Below are 11,039 nucleotides of genomic sequence, written 5' to 3'. Positions count from 1 at the left end.
CACACGTTAGCTATCGCATTCAAGTAAACCTTTTGACAGTAAACAAGTCGAAGATAGCATAATCAAGGGGGAACTCCCTTACATCGTTTATGACGAATGTCATTATCACGTAGCTTATGAGAAAACGAGACGATACAATTCCGTGTTTAATCCCAAGCAATGAGTCGGTAAACAAATTGACATTCGAAAAAAGTTCAAAAGAAAAAAATCATCTTTTTGAAGATTGGAAAACAAGTTATTTCTATTTCAATTCCATTTCAATCAATTTACAATTACAAAATGTACAAAAGATCTATGGCATTCTATACGGATATCGGTGCAGCAAACGGACCTCTCAATGTGACGCTCTCAGTTGTATCACCAACGGGATATGCTCTGCTGCATGTGATTTTCCAGAAACTTTGTTGAGTGGAACCAGACACAAAAGTAGCACAAATAGTGCAAAAATGAATTTTGGATTGAAAATCATTTTGATTTATTTTACTTGAAACGTAGCTTAGCTCTTTGTTTGAATGTGAAATGTAACGTATTTGATAGCTGAACTGTGTTTGGCGCGTATTTATATTGCGAACAATCATATGAGCGGAGAAGTATTCTGCGAATTGCATAGAGAAAGCGAAATTCAAGATTCCTGCAATCACAGTTGACGTGAAAACAGTTGAATGCTTGTCAATGGTTCGCTTATCAAAGAAAAAAAAAGGAAAATAAGAAATGATCAACCATATTATTATTGTTTTTTTTCTTTTTCAAAACGGAACACATCAATTTAATGGTCTTTCCGATCGAGACTTGTTCTGAGTTGACGGTGGATGTAAGAATTGAGAATAAATTTTGCTCTCACGAAATCAATTTTACTTGAAACACTTTTATCACCATCATTTCATAGCATGACCATGTACATGAACAAGTCAGAAACGTGAAGTCACTAAAACTGTGAGTGTTAGTGCAATTTATTGTTGTATTTGATTATTCCAAACCGCCACCCATTTCATGAACAATAAAAACAAAGCTCATTAGAATGGGACTGTTTGTGTGTTGTTGATAAACAATTTAAATATTGAAATAAATTTCAGGTACAGTCTTCAAACAAACTATCTATGAGATGGCTTTTCGGTAATGTTGTTGATACAGTAATAATCGAACTATGACAAAATGACTGCCTTCTTTCCGCTGTAGATCAACCGATTGGACAAACACAATAAAACATAGGGTAAATCAAAGCAGCTGTGGAAACAGACGGCTGTTCATGAAGAATTCGAATACAGTTTGGGTTATGCTGGAGGATATTCCACTTCATTGGATCACTGTGCCGATCAGTGTTCCTTATTCGATGGCCGATCAACTAGCGAATGCGAAGGGTGTTCGAGAATTATTATTGAAATAAAAAAAGCGAAGATATTTTCAACCAAGAAATTGGTGAACTGTTCAATCACATGGATTTCGTGTGGAGACCAAATAGCGCTTCTCTAATTCACACAAAAATATTACAATTTTTCAATAAATATGAAACAATGATATGAACCTCTGATAGAATCTTTCATTTGCTGCAGAAAAGTTTGAATTTTATACTTTGCGAAGTTATTTCTACGATTTGTAAATGTCCAAACGAATGCTTTGTATCACTACTCGTTTTACGCACGTATACACAGACCAAGTCTCTGTGTATATCGTTTATTTGTGTGAGTGGATCATACAGTGGGGCAACTCTGAATACCCATAAATACGCATTCATATGTAAGATGGTCACAAATTCGTCTTTGGCGTGTAGGTAGGCGCTACCCTCTGAAGCACTCCCGCAACAATGCTCATTTTTTTTCAAATGGCATATAAAAATTAAGCGAATCCTTCAGAAGATATTTTGTGCTGTATAACGTTTCTGTTCACAAATGGTTTCTATTTCTGCATATACGGTAATAACTAAACTATTTTATGTGTAATATCGTGACTAATCATAATATCATGAATGTAAGACCAAGATTAATTATAATTTGCGTGGAAAAATGATCGCAAATAACTTCATTATTTTGTACGAGTTGAAACGAAGGATGCTTGATTTCAAAGAAAGTATGATGAAAAAATTCAAATTGGAGAAAACCAGAATCATGCAAACTCAAAAACCCCAGCTAAAAATAAACAATCGTGAACGGTGGGAATGTCAGCATTATGGAATTTCACTCGATAAGCATAGCATTGTTCTGTAAATAGAATTTGTAACCCTTTGAAGGGAAAATATAGTGATCGTTTCAGTATGAAATCGAAATTGATTTGGATCAGTGGACAATTTTAGTTTCTCCGAGAAATATCTTGAAATCGGTTATATGTTGGTCAATCATTGTTTTCTTTTAAGTCATCTGTTTTTTTTATTTCGATCACTAACCGTAACTATTATTTGGTACATTCAAAATTGTGATTTAAATATTCGAACACAAAAAACTCATTACCGAATTAACCAATGAATTTGGATTGAACGAACAAATACAAGGAGTAATTTTTTAAAGAACGCCTGAGATTTTTGCAAAGTGTTGGCGGTGTCAAATTCTGTCCCTCTCGCACTAACTGCTGTCCAACCTCGTTCACATACTAGCTGTCTTTAGTGCGAGCGAATACATTGTATGTCACCGCCAGAAACTCTATCATACTTTATTTTTAAGCGTGTTCCAAACAATCATGTTGTGTTTACTTTTTTTATTTAGTATAGTTAAGCTGTTTTTAATTTGAAAGAATATATTGAACTATGGCATTCACTGCCAAGGGCTAGATGCACTTTATGTACTTTATGCAACATATATATTGCTCTCAGATATCATACTTTTGTGGCATGTCGTCTCAGCTCATCTTTTTCCCTTTAAACAATATCATTTTTTAGAAAAGAAATCGAAGAGAGATTCGATGAACATTTTTCCCTGAACTTCACAATGTGAAGTTCAAATTTCATGCATTTGTACATTGTGGAACAAGTTTTGTGACTTCATTCAGATACTCATTTATCATCGAAAAAGAAAGTAATAAAAAGAAGAAAAATCCGTTAAAATGTGAATGAATGTAGACTTGCAGATTTTACACATGACTATACTGTAGAGATCTGAATAGTGAATAGTGTTCAATGAATATTCACGAAAAAATTGACTGTGAAGATGATGTTGATTAGATATGCTGCCGTCTAAATTCTAGATAGAGTTCAACAAATTCCATTTTGTTAACTGCCAGCCATTTTTGAAGATTTTTTTCAGAAAGGGTTTTCAAGTTGAACATTTTATTAAATTAAATATAAATATGCATATAATGAAAGCTACAAACACAAAAAAACTTCTTCTTATCAAACAAAATATGTTTTCATGAAAAGTTATGAGCTCAATTCGAAAAATTGACTGGCCAGAAAGCTGGCCATCGGCAATTAAGGAGTTAACAAATGTTTATTATTATTTTTAATACTTTTGGTCTACTTTGTTTTTATAATTAGAGGCTAGCTTTGATTTTGAAATTTTGATACGAAATTCCAAAAATGGTGAGATTATTTGCAATGGTGCTGTTTATGGCAGTTTTCAACGGATTACCTGCAGGTACACATACGTTAAATTCAATATTTTTAGACAAAAGATATAATGGGCAAAAAAATTTCTTATCGAATCCAAAGCAATGTTCATATTCAGACTTCATTTATTTTCAAGAGTATATTTCGGTTGTTGAGTAGGACTTAGCTGATATGAATTTGCTGATTCAGGTGCATGAATCATTATTTTAACGCAATCATCTCAAGTAAATCCTATGCGCTATTTAATCGGGTCACTCGCGCCGTTCGGCATTGCTGCTATAAAAGAAGCAGCGTGCGGCTGTGTTCAAGTTCATACAACAAACAACGTATACGACGTGCTTCACTATAACCATGCGTTCATACGTTTGGGTGTGTATGTGTGAGGCTACTACGATTTTTTGTTGTGTGAACATAGCCGTGCGCTGCTCACTCTATAGCAGCAATACCGCACGGCGCGAGTGACTCGGTCAAACAGCGTATAGGATTTACTTGAGATGGTTGAAATTTTTCATTGCTAGCTGAGATCCTTTGCAATATAAATTTTTCACTGTAAGTGCGTTAAAACTGCTTCAGACGCCCACTCAGCATATTCAGCAGAGCTCATTCTGCTCAACAGCGAATATGCACTCTCTGTTTATTTTTTCAATATATTAATTGAGTTTATCGATAATTGTTTTTCGCAGAAAGTGAACAGGATAATGAGTAAGTCAAAATTTAAAAAAAACATTGTGAGCTGTATGAAATTTTCTATTTTTAGCGCACAGCGGCCATATTACGGTTCTCGGTGTCGCAAAAATAAGCGTTGTACCAATATTTAAATTGTAAACAGCTTCCCACTCACAATAACTTCAAATTTAAATTTAATCTTAATGTAAAATTCACGATGTGAATTCTATACAACAAAACGGTGAGCGTTTGCAGGCCATTCGCACGTCTTGTACTCGTCATTGTAATAATGACGTACGCTCTCTACATGTATTTATATTAGGAAGCATACGTCATTTTTTGTCATATTTATTGACGATTTGTAAAGTACGATAGAGATTTTTTCAAAATATTGGCTATGTCACAATGACAGCACCAATACACGTATACTAAGAGTCAAACTCAACTTTCGTGACATTTTTCTATACCATTATGTAATGGGGACGCCTATGAATATATATTTAGTGACAATTCAATTGCAAGCGAGTTTCGACTGTTAGATGCAAAACATGACCTTGTGTGTGCATGTGCATTGGTTAGCACTGGCAATAAAATGCCGTTATGTTTCTTCGTCTCATTTTCTCATATGCTTTATTGCTTTAAATTCCAGCGGCATTGATGTTCTCTTTTTTCATTTATGCCTTTTGTTCCTTCTTTCGAACTGTGTGTGTATCAAACACGCCTTATGAGTGTATTGCGCACTGGCTTTGACAAACAATTCGCCTGCACACATCTGAATGGCGCATTGAAAGTATATACACACAAACACCGCAGTGACGATAGTGTAGTCGTTCGCTGAATACCTCTCTCCATTTATTTACAGAGATGAATTGCTTCACTTGTTTGAGATGTTCGGAGCGTTTGTTTTAAGTAGTAGAGTAAGAGATTGAATTTGCCGCATAAAAATGACTTCAAGCGACGAAATATAATTCCGATGGAGTTGCCAACATTTTGTTGACAAAAACATGACATAATGCTTTGGATTTTGGATTTTGGATAAATTCGGGGAATCGGAATGATTCGTCGCGTAGGCCTATTGGTGTTTTGCGAGCGGCCCGATTGTCACGCTGTCCTTGGGGCAGTGGAGTTTTGTTTTGGCTGTTTAGAGGAGAGTTTAGAAAGCATGAGCTAGGCGGGGAATCGCTGTACTTACTTTGTTATAAAATTCGAGAATCTTTTGCAAGAAGTTTTTATTCATTTCGCATGGTTGAAATGCGTGTTTGTTGAATATTTCAATTCTGAATCGGGATAGGCGTTCACATTCGCATATGATGTGAGCTGCCGTTTCTGGTGCTCTGCCGCATAAGTCACAGTCTGGATCATCTCTCAGACGTCGCTTGTGATTGTGATAGTTAAGACGGCAGTGACCAGTGAGAATACCTATTGCTTTCTTTAATGTCGCTTTGGGTAGTGTGAGAAGGTATTTTGATATGTCGGATTGTGGGCGCGTGAAAAATAGTTTCGTTTGCCTACAGATGTTTGTTGCTTGCCATATTCGTTGAATTGTTTCCTTTTGCCATGAGTCATTCGACTTCCTGCATTCGGATGTATTCAATGGTAGCATGAAATCCGGATTTGCGATGCTATTAGTGGCTTGCCTTGCCAGGCTGTCCGCCATTTCATTGCCCGGAATATTAGAGTGTGCTGGTATCCAAATTAGTTTCAATTGGTTCGTCGAGCCAATCTCATTTAATATTTTCCAGCATTCGGCGACAAAAAGGCTATTTGTGGATGGTTCCTTTAGTGCTGTTAAAGCATCTAGGCTGTCCGTACAAATGGTTATTTGGCCTTGGGTCCGTGTATTCCTAAGAATTTGGCAGCATCTATAGATTGCTGTTAGCTCGACTTGCTTGACGCAAATTGATCCGGCTAAGTGGCCAGTGAAGTAAGAATTTTGAGGATGAAAAAATATCGCATAACCACTGCTAGACTCTTTTACAGACGCATCGGTGTAGCAAACGCATTGTGATTGCGATGTCATTGCTGCGAAGCTCTGTTGCCAGTCTGTTCTGTTGCTTGCGATTACTTCAAAATTCCTGTTGAAATTGTATGTAATTTTTGTGTGGTCAATGGGGCTGCTGAGATTTGGATATAGGATTATCAGATCTCTCAGCGCGTCATCATGACAAGGTGGTCTGTACGGGTTCAGCCGAATTATATGTTTCAGTCTGAACGCCGTGTTCCTTGCCTCGGCTGTGATATAGTTCTCCAGCTTTGGCAAGTTTAAAATGGTTTCCAGGGCCAGTTGTGGGGTTGATTTCATAGCCCCTGTTATGGCCATACAAGCAATTCTCTGTAGGTGGTCAAGGGACATAATGCTTCTATGCTTCTATTGTGGCTTTACGTTATACGTAACAACAGTGTACATGTATTGGTGCGTTGATTTTGACACCGCCAAAATCTCTATCGTACTTTTAAGGAAGTTACGTATTTAACCCAAAGAAACGTGATGTTTGCACTTGGATTACAGAATGGAAAAGAACCAATAGAAACACATTTTCTTATTTGGCACCGAAACTTCCAAACTAGCCAAATGGTACTTTTCAATTATTTAGACACACGAGAAAAAACCTATTTTTGCGACCCAAAAATCAAATCAGGAGTGGAGAATGATCGAAAAAGATAACCAAAATATTTCGATATAATCACCATTTTAAAAACTAATGTTCAATTGATCAATATCAAGGTCCTCAACAAGTGAGCTATTTGATGCAATCGTAGACGGTAAGTCAATTTTTTCAGAATATTATAAAACCTTTCAATTTTGATAAGACATTTCTATGTTTAGACTCTACATCAACAATCGAAGCTATGAAAACTCTCATAAGACAAGGCGCCAATGTCAATGGCAAAGATGATTCGGGAGGCACACCACTTCATACAGCTTCACAGAACGGTATTTGCACGAACTCCTACTTTAGAACACAAACAAACTTTTGATTTTGATTCATTCAAACGATTCAGGCTATGTGAATGTTACTGCATTCCTCATCGAATGCGATGCTGACGTTAATGCTAGTGAAATCGATGAATGGACACCGCTTCACTTCGCTGCACTGAATGGTAACTGTCCAAACTTTTGCGTTGAAGCAAAGACAACCAATTTAGATATATCCACATTCTAGATCATATGGACGTCACTGAACTCCTCATCGAGCACGGCGCAAACGTCAATGCTAAAGACATTAACGGAACTACACCGCTTCATTTAGCTTCGGAGAACGGTAATTGCACGAACTCCCACTTTAGAACTAGAACAAACTTTTGATTATGACTCATTTACGATCTAGGGCATGCAACTGTCGCTAAAATTCTCATCAAAAATGGCGCCAAAGTCAATGTTACTGAGATAAAAGGAAAAACACCACTTCATTTAGCTTCGGCAAACGGTAATTGCACGAACTTCTACTTTAGAACACAAACAAACTTTTGATTTTGATTCATTCACACGATTCAGGCTATGTGAATGTTACTGCATTCCTCATCGAATGCGATGCTGACGTTAATGCTACTGAAATCGATGAATGGACACCGCTTCACTTCGCTGCTAATAATGGTAATTGTCCAAACTTTTGCGTTCAAGCAAAGACAACCAATTTAGATATATCCACATTCTAGATCATATGGACGTCACTGAACTCCTTATCGAGCACGGCGCTTATGTCGATGCTAAAGACATCAACAGAACTACGCCACTTCACCAAGCTTCGGAGAACGGTAATTGCACGAACTCTTAGTTTAGAACACGAACAAACAGGGATAGGTAACTTGGCCGCCTAACTTTTAGCCGCCGACGGAAAATTGCACTTGGCCGCTGGCGTCCAAAAGTGATTTTCAAAAGTATTACTCTTGGCCGCCGGCGGCTAAAAGTGATTTTCCGTTGGCGGCCAAGCGTAATATCAAAAATACCTTTTGGGCGCCCGCGGCTAAAAGTCGTTTTTAACGGCGGCCAAAAAATTATATTGAATATTACTCTTGGCCGCCGGCGGCCAAAACCATTTTCAGCGGTTTCGAAGCAGAATGTAGAAAAGTGCTTTTTTCTAGACCTTGTGCTCTCTTGTACTAAACTGAACTATTCATACTAAAATCTGAAAAATGGAACTTCTGATCGTTGCTTACCGTACCATTTTTTTACAGTTTGCAATAAAATAAAATGGTAGTACCAACACAGGTGGAGAGGAGAGCGCAGAGGACCGAACGAGCGCGCGCTCTCCTCTCCACCTCTGTTGGTACTACCATTTTATTTCAATCAGCAATTAATTACAATGAACGAGAGTAACCGTGAGTCTAGGAAATAGCATTGTTCTGCATTCTGTAACTAATTCGTCATCGGCGGCCAAAACGCATCTTTAATGGCAGAGAAAGTAATTCCTGAAAATGACTCTTAGCCGCCGGCGGCCAAAAGCAATTTTTTTCGGCGGCCCAAAAAATTCTCGGAAATCACACTTGGCCGGCGGCGGCCAAAAGTCAATTTTCCGGCGGCCAGAAGTAATTTTCATTAAGTTACATTTGGCCGCCGGCGGCCAAGAGTGATTTTCGTCGGCGGCCAACTTACACTGAGCCGAACAAACTTTTGATTTTGATTCATTCATAATTCAGGTTATGAGAATATCACTGCAATCCTTATCAAACACGGCGCTGACATCAATGCTAGTGAAATCGATGAATGGACACCGCTTCACTTCGCTGCTAATAATGGTAATTGTCCAAACTTTTGCGTTCAAACAAAGACAACCCTCCCTCAAATTTAGATTTATTCACATTTCAGATCGAATAAACATCGCTGAGCTCCTCATCGAACACGGCGCTTATGTCAATGCTAAAGACATTAACAGAACTACACCGCTTCATTTAGCTGCAAACAACGGTAATTGCACGAGCTCCCACTTTAGAACTAGAACAAACTTTTGAATTTGACTCATTCACAATTCAGACTATGAGGATGTTACTGCATTTCTCATCAAACACGGCGCCGACATCAACGCCAGAGAAATCTATGAATGGACACCACTTCACTTCGCTGCAGTGGAAGGTAATTGCAAAAAATCTTAATTTCAAGCATAAGCATAAGCAATCTTTTGGTTTTGACTCATTTACGATCTAGGGCATGCAACTGTCGCTAAAATTCTCATCGAAAACGGCGCCAAAGTCGATGTTAAAGAGACAAAAGGAAATACACCACTTCACGAAGCTGTACAGATCGGTAACTGTCCAAACTCTTACTTTAGAACAAAGAAAATTGATTTTGATGCATTGACTTTCAAGGACATGCAGATGTTGCCAGATTCCTTATCGAACACGGCGCAAACGTCGATGCTACACAAGTTGATGAATGGACACCGCTTCATTTTGCTGCTCGGGATGGTAATTGTTCTAAGTCATAACTATATACATTAATCTAGGGTGGCGTATCATCCATAAACTGAAAATACCAGAAGTCACAATGTGTATGTGGAATGAATCAAATAAAACGCCACCTGCAGGAATACAAATAAAAGCATCAAGACCCATGTGTCCATCTAGCTTAGAAAACAAAAAAGCTGTCGTTAAGGGTGGCCATTTCGTTTAAAAAAAAAAGAGTTATACCATATGTTACACTGAGAGAAAAAATTAGATTATGTCAGCACTCAATAAAAAAAACTACGCTACAAATATACAGCGTGTATTCCCTACGTACGCTGCGTTTATACCATATTCACGCTTACGCTTATTTTATACAGACCTAGTTTAATACAGAGTCGAAGGTATATTTAAGGTATATTTTTAGCGTGAACCGCATGCAATGAATATGGTATAAACGCAGCGTACGCAGGGAATACTCGCTGTATATATTTGCAGCGTAGTTTTTTTTATTGAGCAGTGGTTGAGTATATCTTATTCTTTGAGCAAACTTGTGAGTTCGAGATATCAATGATAAAATTTGCCTATTTTTTTATATGGAGCACATGTTTATGCTATATTTAAGCGACCTCTTGACGCTGAACGCTGAACTATGAAACTTCTATATAAATATACTGCCAACTACATTCTCGTCTAATACCATTGATTTTATATGTAAAATAACAACAAGAAACGACAAAAGTGACCTCTCGTAGCGGCACAGTTGAAACTAACGAAACAAACACAATTGAACATGTCATTTCCATGTTCAGCGTTGGTTCTGTTGTTTGCCGTATAGCCGGAGAGAGATGTCTACAGCTTAGTGGCATTGAATGACATTCAACACCCATGGCCAACTATCAATGACAGGAACCAATGACAGCAACAATAGAACGTATTTGTATCGCAAAATACTTCCACCTTGCAGATGGCGCCAAACCAAACGTCATTCTAGTCATTTTTCTCATTGGAGATATCGTTAATGCGGCGAATAATCAGAGAAACAGGAAAAGGTTGTGTGTTTATAGTTCGAATCTCGGCAGATGTGTTGAAGTGACGATAACGGACAGAAAGACAGTTTTTAATTTCAGATTGTGGATTCATGTAGTATTTTTATACCGACAGAATGTGCTCTAGAATACAAAAAAAACTTTTGATTTTGTTTAATCCATATCGCAGGTGATGTGAATATCGTTGATATGCTTATCGAACACGACGCCAACATTAATGCTAGAAAAATCGATAAATATACACCACTTCACCTCGCTGTAGTGAACGGTGAATGTCTAAACTTTTGAATTCAAGCTAAGACAAACCTCTAATTTAGATTCGTTCACAATCCAGGTCATACAAATGTTGCTAAATACCTCCTAGAACACGGTGCTGATGTTAATGCGGAAGAAGTCGATAAATGTACACCACT

General features: G+C 37.6%; 1 long non-coding RNA gene and 1 pseudogene across 1 annotated transcript; both read left to right on the top strand.

The window, feature by feature from the left end:
- Positions 1-661: 661 nt before the first annotated feature.
- Positions 662-1,504, top strand: LOC129566288 (uncharacterized). The gene is made up of 3 exons (XR_008687723.1): positions 662-933; positions 1,074-1,113; positions 1,177-1,504. It is a non-coding gene; the product is annotated as an uncharacterized LOC129566288 (long non-coding RNA).
- A 1,569-nt stretch (positions 1,505-3,073) lies between these two features.
- The window catches only part of LOC129566286 (ankyrin-1-like), a 17,937-nt pseudogene continuing 9,971 nt past the window's right edge, over positions 3,074-11,039 (top strand).

This window comes from Sitodiplosis mosellana, unplaced genomic scaffold (genome assembly GCF_009176505.1).
Source record: "Sitodiplosis mosellana isolate CC-2019 unplaced genomic scaffold, AAFC_SMos_1.0 Smas_scaffold_3, whole genome shotgun sequence".
NCBI lineage: Eukaryota > Metazoa > Arthropoda > Insecta > Diptera > Cecidomyiidae > Sitodiplosis > Sitodiplosis mosellana.
This window is presented reverse-complemented; position numbering and strand designations above follow the sequence as displayed.